The sequence below is a fragment of the Dermochelys coriacea genome, chromosome 1 (assembly GCF_009764565.3).
Source record: "Dermochelys coriacea isolate rDerCor1 chromosome 1, rDerCor1.pri.v4, whole genome shotgun sequence".
Lineage (NCBI taxonomy): Eukaryota > Metazoa > Chordata > Testudines > Dermochelyidae > Dermochelys > Dermochelys coriacea.
Window position 1 is genome coordinate 99433034 of NC_050068.2, and position 16007 is coordinate 99449040.

The window sequence follows — 16007 nt, forward strand, 5'->3', positions numbered from 1 at the left end:
GAGAACTACTGTTCTCGGTGGAAGCTGAGCACTCTGCTACTGAAAGATGCAAAGTTTTGTTGCACACTTGATTCAGTCATCTCTAACTTTATACAAGAAAATAAGCACTTATTTACCTCAGATACCATCTTTTGGGAAGCTCTGATAGCTACCATAAGGGGTAAGTGCATAAAACATGCCTCCCAAAAGAAAACAGGAACTCATGTTACTAGTTTCAGAGTAGCAGCCGTGTTAGTCTGTATTCGCAAAAAGAAAAGGAGTACTTGTGGCACCTTAGAAACTAACACATTTATTTGAGCATAAGCTTTCTTGAGCTACAGCTCACTTCATCTAGACTCTCTGGTCAAGGAACTAGATGACTTGCAGAGAACACACAAGACTGAGCCCAATAATGAAAATCTCCTACATTCTCTAATCAACGCCAAATATAACTATAATGAATACTTACCCAACCAGGTTGAATTGGACTCAACAGGATCAAACAAAGGTATTAAGAATGGGGAGATAAAGCAGGTAAACTACTTGTCAGAACACTTAAGATGGAACTATCTGCCAACAATATTTCTTCCTTATTACAAGAAGATGGGAGTGTTGTCCTTGAAACGACAGAATTGTTTAAATTGATTAATTATATCAAGCTTTATATAAAGCAGTCAACCAATTTGATCATTTCATTGAAAACCTACCTTTTCATACCCTATGTTCAAAACAAGTGTAGTTTATGGATAAAGCTATCACAACACAAGAAATCAAACAGGCTATAAATATACAAATTCCAGCAAAGCTCCTGAGATGGATGCCTTTCTGGCAGATTTCTACAAAACATTTTGTAATCTGCTATCTTCTATTCTTTCAAAAGTCTTCACTTAAACATTCCAAAAAGGAACCATGTCTTGTGACATAACTACTTTAATTACCTTCATATTAAAGAATAACAAAGGTGGTTGCCACCCTTTATCTCTATATAAAACAGATTGCAAAATAACTGTAAAAATTTTAGCGACACGACTGAATGCCGTCATCACATCAATTATACACACGTCAGGTTGGTTTTATTAAAGGAAGATTGGCTGTTGATAATCTGAGAAAATTTGCTCACTTGATCCAGCAAGCTCAGATATCAGATGTTCCCTCCATAGCAGTGGTTCTCAACCCGTGGCTCCATTGAGCACACAGCTGTGGTCCAAAATTTGTCGCTCCGGTCTGGCAGGGAGCAGGGGGTCGGTGTGGCATGTGGTGCAGGTCTGCCCCTGAGGGGAAGGGGCAGGCTGGCAGCCCAGGGCTGGACGGACCACTGTGTGTCTGGTGCAATGGTTCTCAATCTGCGGCCCACGTAACACATTGCAGACCACATATGTGGCCCACAATGGTAAATAGGTTGAGAACCACTGCTCCTTAGCCTTATCTCTAGATGCAAAGAGAGCTTCTGATTTTTTTTTTAAAAAAATCAATCAGATCAGGACCAGTATTCCTGAATTGAGTCAATGTATTATACGATTATTGCCACATTTTATTATCAACTAATGGCATTATTTCTCCCACAGCCGGATTGTGGTTGGGGGCCGAGGCCGGAGGCCAGGGCCTCAGCTGGGGACAGGGCTGGGGCTGGAGCGGAGTGAGGGCAGAGCAGGGCTGAGTGGCACTCCCTCCCTGCCCCACTGAACATTCCTCTGTGCCCCCCAATGAGGACACACCCCACACTTTGGAGACCACGATCTAGAATCCTTCAATGAGTGCAGAGACTCATCTGTATTATCACTGAACAAGTTTGAGTCAAATCATAAATCCTCTGTAGTGTTCTACACTTCCCTGGGGAACCTCAAAGAGTGAAGCCAAGAATCACACCTCCAAACCATAACAGTGGCTAGCTCTCTAGCTGCTGTGTCCACTGCATCCACCTCAGCTTGCAGGGATATTTCTGCTGCTAGTCTGCCTTCCTGAATGAAGGATTGAAATTGGGGACCGTCTTTCAAGGGGAGGTTTGTCTTAAGTCTGCCAATCTAGAGTAATTGTTAAAATCATATTTCACTAACAAAGTCTGATAGTTAGCGATACAGAATTGCAGGCTCACAGAGGAGAATATTTTTCTTCCCAAAGGGTCCAACCTCTTTGAGCCCTTGTCAGATGGGGTGGTCTTAAGATGTTGTATCCTTGTTGTATCTTTCCATGATGCAGTAATCATCTTAATGCATTGCAGGATGCCCCATGTAGATGCAAAGATTGGATTTTTCCTTAAGGATGTGGGTAGCCTCTTGAGATACATAAAAGAAGAGAGGGAACCAAATGGCATAGCTAAGCTTTTTTCAATCTCAACCCAGACCTGTGTGTATACAGAGTTACTGGGGGGGAGTGAGGGAGTGACCTTACAATAGGACACATTTGGAATGCTACACAATATAGATACAAATCTGGCAACCTCATATCTCCAGTTCCCCTGGATTTGTTAAGGGTCTTGTGTAACAAGCAAGCCTGTGTTTTATCCCATATAAATTTCATGATAAGCCTATTGATTTGAGCAAGGAGCAAGGGAAAGACGTTGAAACATAAAAGGCTAATGGTTTAAGTCAATCTTGGGCAGATACTCTTTTTTGCTATTTTTATTCTCCCCAGAAAGGATAGAGAGAGGAGACGCCACCTTTTTACATCCTTGGAAATTTTAATGTATAGTCCATATTTATAGAAACACTTTTGGGAAGATTAGGACAAATTTTAACACTTAGATAAGTTATTTTCTTGCATATTTGAGATGGAAAATGCCGAAACTTTTGGATATATGCATTGCAAGAGATCTTTCCAAAAATATCAGCTACATTCAGTAATGATGGGATTGAGGAGGATGAATTCGTCAATGGTACAAAAATGTTGCCAGCATATAAACGGATTTTGTATTCTTTCCTGTTTATGGCCCCACTTTCAATGGCTGAGTGCTGGCATATGTACATTGTCAGTGGTTCAAGAACGAAATTAAAAAAGAGGGGTGAAAGGGGACAGCTCTGTCATGTCCCTTTTTCTAGATGAAATGTGCCCTTAATAGTGTCTCTTTGAAAAACTGCCAACTGTCTTCAATTGTTTTTTCCCTTAGACTCGCTTCCCATGTGATTTTTACCTACCAACTTCCTGAGTTTGCTAAAGTCTGCCCTCTTGAAATCCATTGTCTTTATTGTGCTGTTCTCCCTCCTACCATTCCTTAGAATCATGAACTCTACCATTTCATGATCACTTTCACCCAAGTTGCCTTACACTTTCAAATTCTCAACCAGTTCCTCCCTATTTGTAAAAATCAAATCTAGAACAGCCTCTCGCCTAGTAGCTTTCTCCACCTTCTGAAATAAAAAATTGTCTCTAATACATTCCAAGAACTCGTTGGATAATCTGTTTCCTACTTTGTTATTTTCCCAGTAGATGTCTGGGTAGTTGAAGTCCCCCATCACCACCAAGTCCTGTGCTTTGGATGATTTTGTTAGTTGTTTAAAAAAAGCCTCATCCACCTCTTCTTCCTGGTTTGGTGGTCTATAGTAGACCCCTACCATGACATCACCCTTGTTATTTTACCCCTTTTATCCTTACTCAGAGACTTTCAACAAGTATGTCTCTTGTTTCCTCAGAATCTGCAGATAACTCAGTCATCTTAGATTATCTCCTGTCATTGAAGAACTTGGGTCTTTCCTTTAGCTCCTTGGAGTCCATTTCACAGTGATTAGTGCCTTCCTTCTTCCAGTAGATGGACGCTCCATTTTTATTCACTCATCAACAGATTCCTGAATGGCCTAGTTAGGACCTGCCAGTGGTTAAACCTAACACCTCAGTGGGAGCTCAGTCTTGTCCTGTCAATACTCACCACCACTTTTTTCTTTGCTGTGCTATGTTGGAGGCTTGAGTAGGTAAACATAATTGCCTCTCTTGGTTCTAAAAATCTAAGGGTATGTCTTCACAGCAAAAGATCTGCACAGGCTAGCCCACCTGAGCTATCCTGAATCCAGCTAGCTAGAGAGGGTAACAATAGCAGTGAAGTCAGTGGCATGCAGGCCTCAGGTAGTACCAGCCCGGTAAAGTCCCTGGGTATGTACTCGGTTCGCTAGCCTGCTTTGAAGCCTGCACTGTCCTCACTGCTATTGTTACCTGCGCTAGCTGGATTCAAGCTAGCTTGGGTAGGCTAGTCCATGCACAGTTTTTAACAGAGAAAGTATGAAAGTTTCAAATAGTCTGTAGGGTTACTCGGATGCTAGTATGGCTGTGACAGTGACCTTCCCATGCTCACATGTCACTAGGTATGTCCAGAATTAAATGGAATATAAGAGTGCTTCACCCCTTTCTTACACTCTCTGTACTGCCATGGACATAGAGATGTACCCTCTCTGTCTTCTGTGTTGCACTGTTGCTCTTGGAAGTTCCAGCATTTTGGTGACCCACATCACTATGCACTACAACAGTGGTTCTAAACCAGTGGTTCTCAATGGTCCACCAAACATAGGGTGACCAGATGTCCCGATTTTGATGATGATAACATAAATACTGCCACCTACTGACCACTATACAGTATAACAGACCAGTGGAATAGTCTGTTTAATTTGCCATAACACAATGCAGGGAAGTGAAAAATCCCCATTATGCACCTAGCCAGTTTAAACAGTTGTGCAGTGCTGCACATCGCAGAGAGTGAAGAGAATTTCTGTTTCTCACTGGGAATTAGGTTATGTCATGAAATGTGAGGTTTGATTGCCAATATTATTACAGAATTACAAATACTGTTAAAGGTTCTAACATCATTCATTTCAATTTAAAAGCTAGCCATGCTGTTTTTTTCTCTCCTTTGGCATAAAAAAGTCACAAATTAACTATGATATATAGAAATATTATCTATATTTCTGAATATAGTCTGAATTTAGTTTTTAATCTTTAATTTCATAGTCTTTGTTCTCATATTATGTGATAAAACTAAAAAGAAAGTGATCATTGTGACATACTGGGGCACAATCCAGACTAATGGGTAGCTGTGTCACTCCTGCCCTTTACAATGCCTTGCTGCTGTAGCCTCCAACTGGATTGCTCACAAATAGCCTCCAGCATATAAATCACTCCCAAAGATGTTTGTGTGTGCTGCAGCCAGCCAGCCACACCTTGGCTCTTACCAGCCTTAATTATGCTACAGGGTGACCCCAATAGTCCCAGATCTTCACCCAGAAATGTATGTATTTGTACAACTAAGCCCTCTCCTGCACAGTACAAATATGTTAAGTCCAATGTTACCTCTAATTTTTTACATTCACGTGTGGAATTAATTTTATGTGCCCCAATATGGCGGTGATGTGTGGTGGGGGTGAAGCTGAGTGGTTCAGCGTGTGGGAGGGGGCGCGGCGTGGGGGGGTGAGGGCTGTGGCTGGGGGTGCAAGCTCTGGGATGGGGCTGGGGATGAGGGGTTCAGGATATGGAAGGGGGCTCCGGGCTGGTGCAGGGGGATGTGGGGGTGAGGCCTCCAGCTGGGGGTGCAGGCTGCTCTGGGGCTGCGGCGGGGAGAGAGGACTCCCCTTCCCCCCCATCCTCTCTCGAGGCAGCAGCCAAGGCCCGAGGGAGAGCCCCTAGATTAGATAAAATAATAAAACAAGTTTTATTAACTACAATGAGAGAGATTTTAAGTGAATGTAAATAAGAAATGGTTACAAGAAAAATAAAGATTAAATGCAACTGGTAGCTAATTTAGCAAACTATATTAGATTCCAAGCAAAGTTTTCTCACCACATGCTCTCAGCAGTCTTACTGACCAAACTCTTTAGGTCAGGACCCCTTCTCTAGAGTCCAGCAGCTGCTCCCTTTGTCTTTTTCAGGTGCAGAGAATGCAGTGGGCAGAAGGAGGAGGTGTGTGTGTGACTGCCCCTTTTTGTAGTCCTGTCCCCGCTTTGAGAAGCATTTTCAGCTGGGAGCAAGGTGACAGGCAGGCTGTGTGGAAGGAAACTCCCTGATGTTTCTTTGCTAAAATGTAGCTTTTTTTTGTCTCCTATCCCCTTTCTTGCCAAAGAATGGCCACTTAGCAGGTAATAAGAAAAGGAGTACTTGTGGCACCTTAGAGACTAACAAATTTATTTGAGCATAAGCTTTCGTGAGCTACAGCTCACTTCATCGGAATGCATCCGATGAAGTGAGCTGTAGCTCACGAAAGCTTATGCTCAAATAAATTTGTTAGTCTCTAAGGTGCCACAAGTACTCCTTTTCTTCTTGCGAATACAGACTTACATGGCTGCTACTCTGAAACTTAGCAGTAATGATCCATCAGCGTTGTTTACAGCTGGTTGAGACATCCATTTGCCCTTTGTCTTTCAGGAACTGGTTTGGCCACTCCCCAAACTTACCTGGAAAACATACTTTTAGTCATGATCTCAGTTTGTTTATAACTTCATATATAATGTTGCTGTGTGCATTTTGCTATTATATTATTGTTCAGCAACTTATGTGTTTTTAAATATCTCACAAAGTATACCTTGTACAAACATTATTACAATAGTTGTGAATGCAGGGGTGTATTCTGTCGCAGTCATTTTTTCACTGTACGTCAGTCAAGTCAACTCTTCCTTGTCAAGCTTAATAATCCTACTTTTTGTACACTCATATGGAAGGTCCACTGTACTCGTAACCAGTTATCCAATCTCTACTGTATCTCTCTCAAGGTGATGCAAACAAAATTGGACACAGTACAGTGGCAACTCTTCTTATGACTTTTTTTTCCTTTTGCCAAAAGCTTTGTAATAAATTGGCTCCTTGAAAGAGGAGAAAACACACGTGGCAAGAGAGCCTTTTCACTTTGCGGAATGGTAAGGAAGGCTTCTCTTTTTCACTTGCTGTTGTAGTGGATTTCTAGAAGGCCATATTATCAGTCCAGCTGGGGGTTAGTTGTAAGGAGACTAGCTTTTCTTGCTGGTAGTAAGCCTGGAGACAGGGATTTTTCCTTCCCTTCCTCTGTGGGGAAATGTAATAACCTTGTTTGTTCTTCATGCATAGCCAGAGCAGAGGAAGATTGGGAGGTGGAAATCCCCTTGGAATGCAGAAGGAAATCCTGCAGTTCACTTTCAAAGGCTTGGGATAAACTTTTCTGAAAAGAAGATAGTTTTGTCTTTTTTTTTTTAACTTGGCTTAATGTTGATGGTGCCCTCTCTCCTCTTATGTTTGAGTAAAAATAGCTCAATTAAAATAAGTGCCCCATCCTGAAGTCAAGAATTGCATCATGCTGACAAGTTTCTCTTTGGTGTTCACTGATCTGTTTACCTTCTTTGTTTAGAATCTGATATCCTTGCATGAAGCAGGTACATCATTTCTCTCATCTCATGGTCCTCACAGACTGAGCTTTCTAAATGTCTCTTGACTGAATTCCTTACCACTACTCCTTCCCTCTTCCAAATTACACAGTACTGCTAGGTACCTGTTCTTGGGGAAGAACTCCTCAGAGCAGGAGAAACAATAGTCTTCCCATTCAGCTCCTGTGTTAACCATATTCTTGTAAAATAAATGTGGCTGCTTTACAGAATGCGAAGCAGGGGATTGGATGACTTCATAAATAAGTTATTGGAATAGCTAACTCTGAAGCACAGAAGAAGAGAGACTCCTCTTGACTTACCTATGTAATAGACAAAAGTTGGTTCAAGAAGTAACTTTTGTTTAACTGCTTAATATCAGTGAGTTCATTGGAGCTTCAGGTAGGAGTACTGGGTCTTTAATGGGCAAATAGCTAAAGACAGGTGACAAAGAACAAAGTCATTAAGTATATGAGAAGTAGCTAGCAAGATAGTAGGTCCACTAGACTATTAGGAAATTTGAAACCTGTCCTTCAAGTCTTTAAACTACTGATGAGGAAGTGAATTTGAAGTCTCAGTGTATGTGTAAGTAACAAGGCTTTTTAATGTTTATTTTGTTCATTATTTTTGCGTGATTTGTTTTTATGCTCATAGTTATATCTGTAATAAAAATGAACACACACTTTTTGAGAAGTCATCACTTTGTTCAAACATCTTCTGTTTTGATATTTGACAATAAAGAATAGCTCTGGGACAGACTTTTATGATGAAGACAGTTGCAAAGAAATCACCGAGCTGCTCTGCAACATCCTTATTTTTCTTGTTTGAGGTTGCAGAGGAGCCAAATGATTTTGTTGCAACAGTCTCCGGGACTGCAGAGCTGTTAGTTGCTGGTTTTTTAAAAAAAGTTACTGTCGCAGATAAAAAAAAGAGAAGATATTTTATTTGAAAAAAACTGATGGCGCAACAAAAAAGCTGTTAATTTTCCATTGCAAATATAACAGTAAGTGTAAAACCAAACCCACACTGTACAAAAACAACTTTAATAGGAACAAGAATTTGCAGCATTAAATTTGTAAATTATCTTTATGAACAGTAGTTCAGAGTTTTCAAGGTGATATTCCGTATTACCATAAAATGAAATTGGTTATAGTGTAGTAAGTAATGAGGACTGGATTGTATTCATCCAAGAGTTACGAATATATTTTAAGAATGAAGTGACTTAGCTATCAAAAATAATGCATAAAATATCATTTATTGTATTGGAGGACTTGAGGATAGATAAATACATTATGTTGCAAAAATGCTCTGTGATGATCCTGCAAATTGCAGATCAGTGAGTTTTATATGGGTAAAAAGTACCAAGTTGTATGTAGGATGATAAAGTGATGATACATCATGATAAAGTGCCAGATTGTACAAAACACAATAGCATATCTGTTTAGTGACACAGTTTACCAAGAAGATGTCTTCCTGTTGCTTCGCTTTGTCCTAGTGTCTTATTTAATGCAGAGTAGGAATAAATAGTCTATTATTCAGTTTGGCAAAAGGTTAACAGGTGATTGCACCAATGAACTGTAATAAGATGTTTGCTGTTCAGTATATTTATTAGTGATCTGGAAAAGGGGTGAACGGTAAGGTAGCAGAATTTCATGTTGACAAAATTATTTAGTTGTTGAAAGACTAGAGAAGATTGTGAGGAATTTAAGAAAGTTAAGTAAATGGGCAGAATGATGGATTAAATTTATTGTTAGCAAATGCTAAGTGATATATACTGAAAAAATTATGTGAACTAGGGCTGTTGATTAATCGCAGTTAACTCGTGCGATTAACTCAAAAAAATTAATCAGGATTAATCGCACTGTTAAACAATAAAACACCAATTGAAATTTATTAAATATTTTGGATTTTTTTTACATTTTCATATATTGTATTTTGTGTAATTGAAATCAAAGTGTATATTATTTTTGATTATCATTTTTACAGTGCAAATATTTGTAAACAAAAGAAATTTTATTTTTTAATTCACCTCATACAAGTACTGTAGTGCAATCTCTTTGTCGTGAAAGTGCAATTTACAATATTGATTTTTTTTGTTACATAACTGCACTCAAAGACAAAACAATGTAAAACTTCAGAGCCTACAAGTCCACTCAGTCCTACTTCTTGTTCAGCCAATCGCTAAGACAAACAAGTTAGTTTACATATACAGGAGATACAATGTCAATTATTTACAATGTCACCAGAATGTAAGAACAGGGATTTGCAGCCGGCATTGCAAGGTATTTATGTGCCAGATATGTTAAACGTTCGTGTGCCCCTTTATGCTTTGGCCACCATTCCAGAGGACATGCTTCCATGCTGATGACGCTCATTTAAAAAAATCATTTGTTAATTAAATTTGTGACTGAACTCCTTGGGGGAGAATTGTATGTCCCCTGTTCTGTTTTACTCGCATTCTGCCATATATTTCATGTTATAGCAGTCTCAGATGATGACCCAGCTCATGTTCATTTTAAGAACACTTTCACTGCAGATTTGACAAAACGCAAGGTACCAATGTGAGATTTTTAAAGATAGCTACAGCACTTGATCCAAGTTTTAACAATCTGAAGTGCCTTCCAAAATCTGAGAGGGACAACATGTGGAGCATGCTTTCAGAAGTCTTAAAAGAGCAACATTCCTGTGTGGAAACCACAGAACCCGAACCACCAAAAATGAAAATCAGCCTTCTTCTGGTGGCATCTGACTCAGATAATGAAAATAAACATGTGTCAGTCCACACTGCTTTGGATTGTTATCAAGCAGAACCCGTCATCAGTATGACGCATGTCCCCTGGAATGGTAGTTGAAGTATGAAGGGACATATGAATCTTTAGAGCATCTGGCCCATAAATATCTTGCGACGCCAGCTAGAACAGTGCCATGAGAATGCCTGTTTTCACTTTCAGGTGACATTGTAAACAAGAAACAGTCAGCAGTATCTCCTGCAAAATGTAAACAAATTTGTTTGTCTGAGAGATTGGCTGAACAAGAAGTAGGACTGAGTGGACTAGCAGGCTCTAAAATTTTACATTGTTCTATTTTTGAATGTAGGGTTTTTTTACATAATTCTACGTTTTGTAAGTTCAACTTTCATCATAAAGCGATTGCACTACAGTACTTTTTTTTACAGTGCAAATACTTGAAATAAAAATAAATATAATGTGAGCACAGTACACTTTGTATTCTGTGTTGTAATTGAAATCAATATATTTGAAAATGTAGAAAACATACACAGATATTTAAATGGTATTCTATTGTGGTTTAACAGTGCGATTAATTGCATGATTAATCACAATTAATTATTTTAATTACATGATTAATCTTGATTAATTTTTTAATCGCTTGACAGCCATAATTTTAACCTGTCATACCCTAATATAACTTTAACCTCTCTGGGTGAGTCATTGTCAACCAAAATGTCTGCTGTGTAGAAAGTGGTGTCAAAGTAACCACACAAGATGTTACGGTGCATTAAGAAAAGGATAAACAAATGTTTTCCAGTCTATGTGTTGGGACCCCATGGCGTTCACTGAGGGCTTTGAAGAGGGTTTGTGAAGTTTAAATTCCATTTTTGCAATAATCAGAAGCATAGCATTGTATTGTGATATGGATGTGGAGGAGCACATGCTGTATAGTTGTGTAGGGGGGATAGAATGAATGTAGCAGGGCAGAGTGGTGGAGCACTTCTTGCATAACTGAGAATTGAATGAAAGAGGGAAAAAGCAGAATGCATGAACATCAAAAGCAGAGCTGTGACAACAATTAATTTTTTGGTTTGCTGGGCAAACTGGAAAAAAAGTAGGTCTATGTTAAATAAAATGTTTCATGTTTTATTTTTTAAACCAATTTTTAAAAAATAAAAATTGAAGTACAATTTCAGATTGAAAAATGGAAGCATTTAATTTTGAAAATGTCAGAACTAAAAGTTTTTCAAATGTTCTTGGATTTTTTTTAATGGAAACATTTTAGTGAATTTAACACAAATTCACAAATGTTTTGGTCAACACAAATCTGATTTTTTCAACAAAAAGAGTTGTCTGAAAAATTTCACCCAGCTTTAATCACAAGGGGTTTGCTGAGCTGTCATATTCTAGACTAACAGTCATATCTAAAATTCAGAGAGGACTCTCCTAGATTAATAATTTATAGCCCTCGCCACTTCAGTTTCCATACTACATTTGCTGTTCCTGGGGGAATTCTGCACCACTGCACAAGCAGAGAATTAATGCCCCCGCAGATTCCCCCCCCCCCAAATAATTGATTCTGACAGGAAGGCGAAGGGAAGCCTCAAGATGGGTCACGCCGCAATTATGCCTTTTGCCCACCATGGGCTGATGTGGCGCCAGAAGAGAAGGCAGCTGGCTCCTGGGCTGGAGCAGCCAGCCACGGAGAGGGAGGGGGCAGAGGCTGCCTTCCTCACAGCACTTTGCCTGTGCAGCCAGGTGAGGGGGCACAGGATATGTGGGGGACAGAGTGGGGCACATGGAGCTGTTTTGGGTTCTCACAGACTGGGGTTCAGAAGGGCTAGTGGGAGGGGGACAGACTGGGGAAGAGGCTCAGGAGCTAATGGGGTGACAACATTGAACGAGGCAGTGAATGGGATTGGGAGTGCAGGGCCACATGGGGAGAATGGGGGTGCCGGGCTACCTGGGGATGTGTGCTGATGTGCCTGACTGAATGGGAGTAGCTAGGGATTAGCCACTATCCTGAACACCCTAACAATCCCTCCCCCCCCCCCAAAAAAAAAAACTTGTTCCATATTTCTCCCACCCACACCCAACAACCCTCCAAGTTTGCTCCCAGGCTCCTTCCCAGCAATTACTTCCATTTCCCTCATCTCCTCCGTTACCCCTGACTACCCCAAGCCTTTGCATTGCTTCTGAGAGGTGCAAGAAATACATTTCTGTATTGTAGTTTAAATGAATTATTACTCAAAGTTCTGTGTTAATATGCTTAGTAAGGAATCTGTTTGTCAAAAAAACTTTTCCTGCGTCTTTTTTTTGTCTGTATTGTTACAGACATAGTTGCTGACAGGTATTTTGAAATAACTTACCAAAATAATTGAAACTGGTGTGATTATATTGTGTTATTTTGACAAATAAAATATGCAGACTTTTTAATTTTTTGGTGCAGAATTCTCCAAGGAGTAATTTTGCTTTTTATTTAGTAGAGTAGAAAGTACCAAGCACCTTGTTATTAGAGATCTACAAAATAAGGACAATCATTCAGAGCAGGGAGAGATTGGGATAGGTGGGAAAGAAGAAATCTGCAGAAGGATGAATGTCTGGAGCCAGTGGGCTTTAGTTCTTTATGGAGGTGAATTTTATGCCTTTTTGCACCCGCTTTGCTAAATTTGGTCTAATGTCTTAACCTTTTTTTTTATATATAGTACATATGAGCCCCTAAAAGGGTTCCATGTATTTGGACGGTTATAAAGGGTTATAAATTTTTCTACCTACAATAGCTATATCAATGGTTATGCCTTAGGATATAAATGAATCAAGAACTATTTGAAATTAGGAAGAAAATACTCCTAAGGGGAAAATTCCTATATTATGAGGCATCTCTCATCTTCCTTTGAATCATTTAGTACTTACCACTATTTAAAGCAGGATAGCAGACTAGATGTCATGATCTGACATGGCAAGTCTCATATTCCTAGCGGTCATGTTCCGTTGTACTGATGCATGACCTCCAGTTTGTGAGGAAATAAAAGTGTTATGGAAAGATGATATACAGCCTTAAGGGAAAACTTTACATACGTGAACTTTTAAAAAAGGAACGCTAATTTGAAGAAAAAAATCAAGCTAATGATTATCTTTCCCACAATTTTTCTGCAAAAATTAGAGTACAAGTTCATCAGCTGAAGACAAAATATTGTGTATTGGTGTATTATTCCAGGTAAACACTGACATCTAAAAATGTTTTAGTTAGTCAAGTTTGTTCTCTCCCCTCATGCTCATTTTTTGGGGAGGTGGGGGAAGATGTAGGAGTGGGGAATGTACCTCCCTGCTGTTAAAATGTAAACCACTTGATTATCATAGTGGATAAGCAGAGAGATTTACAGCAGAAGCAAAAAGTAAGTTATTAAACAGGACAATAGATCCCTTTATGACTCCAATTCTTTCAAAAGATTAGGCTGAACTAATTGTTGCACACATTAACCCAAGTAGTCACAGCAGATGGTCCCAATCATCATTTCAGTTACATACACTATTTTTGGCACCTTAGAGACTAACAAATTTATTAGAGCATTCTCTAAGGTGCCACAAGTACTCCTTTTCTTTTTGCGAATACAGACTAACACGGCTGCTACTCTGATACACTATTTTTGTAACTCTAATAGGTTTGTAGTTAGTGGAGCTGTGTGACATTTGGAGTTTTGGTTATCATCCAGAGTTAGATGCACAAAACCACAAAGTGAAATACTACTAAAATTGCTTGTTTCACCTTTTATTTGGGGTGTCAAAATCATGCATTACTGGATGCATCCGATGAAGTGAGCTGTAGCTCACGAAAGCTTATGCTCAAATAAATTTATTAGTCTTTAAGATGCCACAAGTCCTCCTTTTGTTTGTATGTTGGGTGCTATCCTCTTCTTTGTTCCAAACAAGCATTGGAAACTGTTTACTTTTTTACTGTTTTCTTGCAACCATTTCTTTTCCAGACAACTTCAGAGGGCCGTCTGCTGCCCTCTGATACCTCCTGAGACTTTGGGGGTTCACTCTTCTGTTCCCCACACTCTGCAGTATGCTGGCAACGTCACTTTTTTCCTCTTTTTTCACCTCTCTAAATCCTTAGAAACTGTCTGCAAAAGAGTATGCTACCTGCCTCAATCCTGCTCCCTCTCCCATATTCTTCAATAGTAGAATGCTAAACAAAAAAAGATTACAGTAGACGAGTGGCAAGGGTTCTGTCTGTTCCGCCTGTGCAGTAATATTTTGTAGCCCTCCTCCTCAGTTTGTAATATGGCCTGCTGCTACTCCTCAATATTATTTCCCTTTAAAATGCCCTCTGTCTGGCCTCTGTTACTGCAAAGTGAGTGAAGGTTCAGCCACCAGCAATGGACCAGTAGATGGAGAAACAGACAGTAACTCATACCCAGCACTTCCAAATCAGTTTAGAGCTTGTAGGGGTGATTATGTGAAAATAAGCAATACAATATTTTTCAAGCAAATATGTTTAAAACTGTGGAGGTGCACTTGCTTCCTGTTCTTGTCTACTACTACTGCCAAGTGACATCTTGGTCTCTGTGCTGTTCTGAGAAACAATTTCGAAACAGAGACCACATCTCATTGCTGTTGTAACCTTAGCAACTCTAATAAATCACATAAGTTATCCAATATAGACTCCCCTAAACCTAGATAATTCATTTAAAACTGAACATTGATTAGCACCTGTTTTTTTCCATAAAGACCTTAGAAGAAAGTCCAAATGAAAATAGAATTTAGCAACTCAAATCCTGTTTAAATGAATTACAGTAATGTTTTTACCTGTAACAAAAAATAAGTCAATAACGTTTATAGAATTACAATTCTGATCATTAGTAACTTGATTATATACTTAAGAGTTAAGAGTAATTAAAGATAACATTTATTACATTAATGAAGTGAATCATATAAAATTATGCCAATACATACACATGGCTTCATTCTTTTCTCATTTATACTGGTATGAAACTAGAATTACTCCTGATTCTCACCAACATGAGGGGAGTATCAGGATTTGAGTTTATTGGCATAGTCAAGTTTTCAGATAGCAACATGCAATGGAACTTACAGTGGAGGATGTATACGTCTCATAATATTAGTTCTTTCTGCAGCATTTGATAAATTGACCACAGTATATTGTTCTGCTTTGACATAGCAAAGGTTAATAGGATTACTCCTGCACTGGGTGATATCCTTCCTTTCAGGCCACATTGTGAATGTGATGGGCAAAGTCTTGTCTCCAGCAGACCACTCGGCAGACTCTATTTGATCACTTATCTTGTTCTTTGTCTATAGTGAAGCTGCTAGGAGAAGTCATGAGACATTGTCTCAACAGTCAGCAATATGCACATGACACCAGGCTCTGTTTTACTTGCATTGCTGATAGCAATGTTACATAACTATTCTCGCGCCTGGCCAAGATTAGCAAGTGGATGAAAGGCTGGCTGAAGCTAAACCAAATCAAGACAGAGATGATTTTGATGGAACGAGGGACGCCTTTTGAAGAGCTGGAAAACTGTAGCCTCTTATGTTTTTGAAGGAGTCTGCCCTCAGATTACCAAATAGCTTTGTTCTCTGGGAATTCTTTTAGGCTCCTCATTCTTTCTGGACATGCACAGAGTTAAGTTTGCCATCTGTGGCTGGTAATAAGGCTTACACCCCTTGCTTTCTGTTACTGACCTGGCAAGTGATCCATGCCTTTGTAGCTTCTAGACTAGATTACTACAGCTCACTGTATTTAGGAATTAGTACACTATAGTTAAAGCTCTACCTGATCCAAAACACAGCACAGCCCACCTCAGCAGCAATAGCTGCTAAGAACACATCACCATTGACTTCCCATAGGACATTAGGTACGTTTAAAGATGACAAATGTGATTTTAAGGCCCTCCAGGCGTTTAACTAAACCACTTAAAAGAGTGATTCCTCTTGCTAAGGAGACACAACTTCCTTCCAGAGTTATGCCCTACAG

General features: G+C 39.4%; 1 protein-coding gene across 4 annotated transcripts in view; it reads left to right on the forward strand.

The window, feature by feature from the left end:
* The window catches only part of UBAC2 (UBA domain containing 2), a 140643-nt gene that overhangs the window by 42995 nt on the left and 81641 nt on the right, over window positions 1–16007 (forward strand). The window lies entirely within an intron of this gene.